Raw genomic sequence first — 6,271 nt, forward strand, 5'->3', positions numbered from 1 at the left:
TTAGAACAATCCCTACCTGCAAAAGTTCTGTCATTTTAGGATGAGTTTTACTCTTAGGTATGACAGTTGGACACCCATCAGTGCTAAGAATTCCCCTAGGCTAAGGTAACTTAATTGTTTGTTTATAATTGGTATGTTTTGCTTATATTGGCAGTTTTAAGTTTGCCTTGTAATAAATAAACCATTTTTATCCCTCATCACATATCAATAATGATAATTCAACATACAGACAACATTTGGCACCTAAACTCCATCAGGACTGCTTCAAGTATAGCTGGCCTTAGAAGCTGATACTGTAGTGTTGTGTCTTGAAGTGTGATAAAGTAAAAGTTTTAGCCTCTTTAAAAATAATATCAAATTCATCAGATTGAACCATTTTAAGACACACAGGCCAAGGTTTTACGTTTAGGTACCATCAGGTTTCATCAAGAGTAACTCAATTTACAGAATTGGCTTTAAAAGACAGGAATTATTTGCACAGTGTGATGTGTGAAAATTATGCTTTAGGCAGCATAATCTATTATGTTTTGTAATTCAGGGATAGATGAACACCTAGGTATCACATCTTGACAGTGTCTGCCGTATAGACCTTTCAAAACTTCTAGGAGAAGGAGTAAATTACAGTAGAATACAGCACAGTAAAAGAGTGTCTAGCAACGTGGATTAAATTAATAGGATATTTCTCTCTCTCTCTCTCACTCCATCTCTTTACTAATAAATATCAGAGTAAATAACTGTGGCACAACTTTTTAAAAATATTATGAATCTAAATATACCTTGTTGCCCAGCAGCCAATCTCCTCTTCTGTTTAAAAGGACGTCTGTGATTGTGTGTGGTATGTACCTGTCCTTCTTTAGAGGATGAGATGATCTGCAAACAGTTTTTTATGAGTTCTTAATTCAAACGTTAATAGTGTTTCCCTTGAGTGTGGTTAGCATGTATGCAGAGGACTCTTGGATGGATATAATAATTTGGGCTCTCAGCAGGTCAGGATATTGTCTAAGGACCTCAAGGACGGTTTAATTCTAGTCTAATTATGCAAAGAAAGTAACTTTAATTTTTGTAACCATATATATATGTACAGATTTATTTTCTTAGGAATTTAATTTGTTAAGTACTTATAAAACTGAAGTTTTTACAGGAATTCAGTGGTTAGAGATTGAACGTTTGAAAGATGTACCCTTAGAGTGTATATTTTTGCCCTGAGGGTCAGGTGGAAAAAAGACAGAATTCCTTTTAGGTGTTAAGGAAGGATATCAATATAAGGAAACATATGAAGTAGGTGTTATTTATCTATATATTTTCTCTCCTCAATTAGAGAGAGAGAGAGAGTGGAAGGAAATTCAAGGATGCATAGACACACACACACAAACAAATTTGAGGAGATATAGTACAAAGCTAGAAAAGTTATAATACTAATAATAATAATAATAATAATAAAAAACTGTGTACTGAGGTTTAAACCAGCTCTGGTTAATATTTCCAAAACTTTGTCGATAGAGACGCAGTTAGGCAGCGAGCAGTCTCCCAGTTATTAAGTGAATTAATTTCCTGTGATAACTGGGGTATTGGCCATTTCATTAGTACATCCCTTGTACTCGGTAACCAATCAAAACCGTCCTTTTTCACCTGTCTCTCTCATTAGCTCAGACCTCGAAGCGTGCATGTTATGAGGAAAAAGTAAATTGTTTGGGGATGATTTGGCCATTCCTCGAACAGTATGTCTCAAGTGGTGAAACTGGAAGGAATATAATGGTCCAGAAGTTGGAACCTTTACCGTACCAGAGAGGTTAGGCAAACAATTTCTTTTCAAGATGTAATTTTCTGGTATAAAAAATCTTATGACCATAAACACCAGTGTTTAAATAATTAACATATTTTTTTTTTTTAATCTATCTCAGTCACCCCATTCGACTGGGTGGTATTTATAGTGTGGTGTTCCGGGTTCCATCCTGCCTCCTTAGGAGTCCATCACTTTTCTCACTGTGTGCACTGCCTCTAATAGCACACACTTCTGCACGAGTCCTGGAGCTACTTCGGCATCTAGTTTTTCCAGGTTCCTTTTCAGGGATCCTTGGATTGTGCCTAGTGTTCCTATGATTATGGGTATAATTTCCACTAGCCTATTGCATATCCTTCATATTTCTATTTTCAGATGTTGCTACTTAAAAATTTTTTCTCTTTCTTTCTCATCTACTCTGGTGTCCCATGGCACTGCGACATCAATAAGCGATACTTCTTGATTTTGTCAATCAGCATCAAGTCTGTCTATTGGCTTGTACCACCCTATCTGTTCTGATACCATAGTCCCAGAGGATCTTTGCCTGATTGTCTTCTATCACTCCCTCAGGTTGGTGTTTGTACCACTTATTACTGGTGGTGTTTCTTGCACAGGCTCCAGTGGAGGGATTTTGCTACTGAATGATGCCTCTTTTTGTACTGGTTCTGTGCAAGCACCAGACATTCGCTTGCTACGTAGTTTATTATTATTATTATTATTATTATTATTATTATTATCATTATTATTATTATTATTATTATCCAAGATGTCTTATAAGTATCGGTAGTTTTGATATCCAAGATGTCTGCATAAGTTAAGGTAGTTTTGTAATAATAATAATAATTTTTTTTTCATTTAGCTGCCCTAATAATAATAAGCCTCCCCATCTCTTTTTTTCATTTATGGATGCCATCTGAAAATTTATAACCAGTTTAAGGTGGTGACGGTTTTAATTCTGTTGGGGTGAGAGCTTCGATGAGACCCTGCCGATTTCAATGATAATTGATTGATATATAATGTTGACAGAGTACTGAACAGTCTAATTCCACCCCAGCTACAACCTACAGCTGGTGTACAGATTTACACCTTAGGTCAACAAAGACATAAATCTTGAATGATAGGATCCATTTTGTTCCTTTCTTCACTCGGTTCTTTATGAGCTGGGCTTTAGCCTAATTCCTCTTATACATCCAATGGCAAAAGAGATCATCTAGAATTGTCAGTACAGCAGTAAGGTGACCTTGCAAAGTCACTTAAGTTTATTGTGGATAAAAAAATCTTTGAACTTTAGATGTGTCTAATATGGTACTTTATTTTTGATTTTATATACTTCAATCACATGCACTAGAGAGAGAGAGATGGCTTAGTTTTCTTAAGAGGGTGCTGAGGTGTGCTAGTGTTCAAAGACAGATATATTTAAGGAATTATATTTGTAGATCCTAATGTCTTCTATTAATCATAAAACATCTCATAAAATTATTTCAAAATAGCATGTTTTAAGTGCAAGAGGTCTGAGTTCTTTCTCACAGGTGGGCAGCAGGTTACATTTTTGGCCATTTTACCCATAATATCCACTGTGCCCTGTTGACCTAAGGAGTGAATGTATACTCCTGGTTTTACCTCCTGGTTAGTCAACTGTTGTGGGTTACAGCCACGACCAAGAAGGGAATGGGACTAGCAGCCTCATCCCATTTTGAAGAGTGTGATGTAGAAGAATTTGCTGTTTTTCATCGGTCATTGTCAATCATTGGTATTTATTGCAATGTACTCTGCTGCTGGCAGTCATACCAAGTACATAATCAAAATAAACTATAAAGTGTTCTTGACATCATCTTGGTTTTTATAGACAATATCTTAGTTCTTATTAATGATTAGTATCACTTCATAGTTTTGTTACTGTTATGTAATACGTATATATAATAATCTTTTCATTCATATAACAATGATTACTGGTCATTAAAAAGTAATTAAATAAATATAAACAAAAATAACAAGTAGCAAATGTCATATTTCTGAAATGACCAAACTCTCATTAATCAAAATTCCACCAGCTGTACTCGCTATAAAATTCTAAGACTGTATTTCGTCCTTTCCCTGATTGTATGAAATATCAGTGCAGAGTATGAAGCTGCAAACCTTATGCCACAGACAATTGGTTATTTTCTTATCACATAGAGCAATGAGGATGGTATTATTTTCTTTTCAGGGAAGTCCACAGCATTGAAAAATGTAGCTATGATTGGCCTTGGGATGAAAGGCTCATTTGCCATATAGGTGTATTTCCTTCACCAAAGGATCCAGAACCCCCCCCCCCAGCACTGTCTATATATATCATTTATGTACCCTAAACCACTGGTGGTACTTCCTAGGGTAACAATATCCAAGGTGTAGCATTTGCTATTATTCCTTTTCCTTTGAAGGGCTGGCTCTAGAAGGATTCAGCCTTCCAGTTTTCAGCTTGTGTTTGGGGTGAGGTTGCTATCCCTATGGCCAATCACGCCCAAGTGCCACGGATTTCCTGAAATATGTTGATAATCTAAGGTACTAATCAGACTCAATGCTGCTTAATTTGTTGGTCGTATATATACTTCGGCTCATTTTAGTTTATTATTCAATTTGTATTAATCAGTTTGTATACTTTAAAAATTTCATCGTTCGTGTTTCAGTTTCAGTAATTCGTCTGCTTCCTGTGTGTAACCAGAAGAGCTTCAGGAGTAATCCTTAAAAATAATCATTTTTCAGCACCCACTGTAATATTTGCGGGAAATTTGCTAGACAAAGTAATCTTTGATATGATTATCATAAGAATGTAAAAGTTATTTTTTTAGAGGATTCTTTAATGGAAAGACATTAGTCTTTTTTTCATAACGAACAGCTGACAAGAGAGCGCAGACCAATTTTTTAATGTGAAACAGACCTAACAGGTACGACGATTATCTGAAAATGTTAAAACTTATATATAATAAGTGCAATATCACCACTTTAATAATACATTTTAGCTTTAATCTTTATTAGCTTGGGTGACTTTAGCTATAAATGATGATGCACCTTAAAAAGTTCATTCTACGTGGTTTCAAAGGTCGCCAGTGGGTCATTTTTTATAATTATAATTTCTTGAAATTCCATAAACTAGCCTTATTAGGCTGTTAATCATTATTTACCTCATAATTAATACTGTGTACCGAATACAGCAAAATTTGTCACACATATTATTATTTCTGCTTCCCCATGTACTTGCAGAATCAGTTAAATTCATTTTTTTAGAAATATTAATTAACATTTAATCTAATCCAAAATGACAATTTCTATGAGACTTTTAATGTTTTTATATTTACTTTTAGTTCTGTTTCCCAACTGAATGATGTCTCTATATTGTTTTACAATATACAGACCACAAAAAATCCTAAAAACTACTGATTTTCCGCAAGATGTAGGCTAATTCTTATTGTTTAATAGTCATAAATTTTTACTATGATTTAACTCAGTGCTTTCTTCTTTCTATTGTCTACTAAACTTTGTTTAAAAAATGTCATGTTTTACAATTTAAACCTTCGCCAACTTTTACACTTCGGCTGATTGATTTGTTTACCAAACGCCCATAGGAAAATACCTTAAATTTTCCCAAAACTAACCGGACTTTTTCCTTAAAAATTGCAAGTATTTCTTATATAGTATGTTGTTTTTATTTTACAATTTAAGTTTTAGTTTTATTTTAGAAAGCCTGGCACAATAGTTGCTATTTAATATTTTTATTTTGCTTTATTTTAGTGATTTTTGTACAAAAATGGCTAAGATTAAGGATTAAAGAAAATAAGGTTTTATTCTTTATCTATATCTTATATTATATAAAATATCACACATTTTATGTAAAATCAAAGGCAAATCTTTGATGTAAACAAATGCAGTGTATAGTTGTCAGTTACCATTTAACGTTGGTTTTATTGAATAGTTACTTTAAATGTCAATAGATGTCCATCATGTCGTTGTCCTGAGTTGCTAGAAGCATACCAAACCTAGAATAAAATATGGAAAGTGTAATGAAACAGGCATCTAGATTAAGTAAAGTATTTATATTTTAAATGTGAATTTTCAGTATAAGATGTCGTAAATGAAACATTTGCAGATGTAGCCTAATTCTAGTCCAATTGTTTGATGTTTTCCCTTTAGTTTTGATGTTTTCGACTTGGCTTTTCGGAGTCGACAATTTTAAGGGATTATGCATCTGATTAAAACTATAAAAATGATGGCTGATGCCATATATAGTATTTTTTATAGCCTTTTTTACTATATCATTCAATACTGTCTCCAAAATGTATTAAAGCTATCGAAAGAGTGTTACAACCTCAGACTAATAGTGGAACCTGGGTCACGTGACTAGGCGTACCATGAGAAGTGTCAGACAGCGGTGTTGTGTTATACAGATTAGTGTGCAAGGTGGTCCTTCAGTATGGTGAAATCGCCAGGTAAAGGTACGTTAGAAGTCCATCAATA

This window comes from Macrobrachium rosenbergii, chromosome 5, assembly GCF_040412425.1.
Source record: "Macrobrachium rosenbergii isolate ZJJX-2024 chromosome 5, ASM4041242v1, whole genome shotgun sequence".
Taxonomy (NCBI): domain Eukaryota; kingdom Metazoa; phylum Arthropoda; class Malacostraca; order Decapoda; family Palaemonidae; genus Macrobrachium; species Macrobrachium rosenbergii.